We start from the raw sequence: 433 nt of genomic DNA on the forward strand, positions 1-433 counted from the left end.
TTTCAAACTTTTTCCACCTTAAAAAAAAGAAAAAAAATCCCTTCATCGCAAATACGTCTCCAGCCAGACAACTTTACATTTCACCAACTAACTGGAATGTGTTTCTTTATAAACAACCCGCTTTTGTATTTATTATTCTTTCAGAGAAAAGTGACGGCCACCCAGCACAGAGCCGATCGTCCCTTTGTTCTCTGTGTTTTCATCCATTTTGTCTTAATTACCCTTTAATGACGATAATGTGGTGTGAAAACGTTTATGTCTGCCCAGTACACCCTGTGGCCTGAGGGATGGATCATTTCCCCACTCTAGAAAACTGAGTCAGAGTCCAGCTCTGTCCTGCCCTGCCCTGTTATTGGTCGAGAGCCTTGCCCATCCCAGCAGCACTATTCCATCTGGACTAAATATTTATACTGAGAGGCAAGGCCATCACTCA

Source organism: Gadus chalcogrammus, chromosome 12 (assembly GCF_026213295.1).
Source record: "Gadus chalcogrammus isolate NIFS_2021 chromosome 12, NIFS_Gcha_1.0, whole genome shotgun sequence".
NCBI lineage: Eukaryota > Metazoa > Chordata > Actinopteri > Gadiformes > Gadidae > Gadus > Gadus chalcogrammus.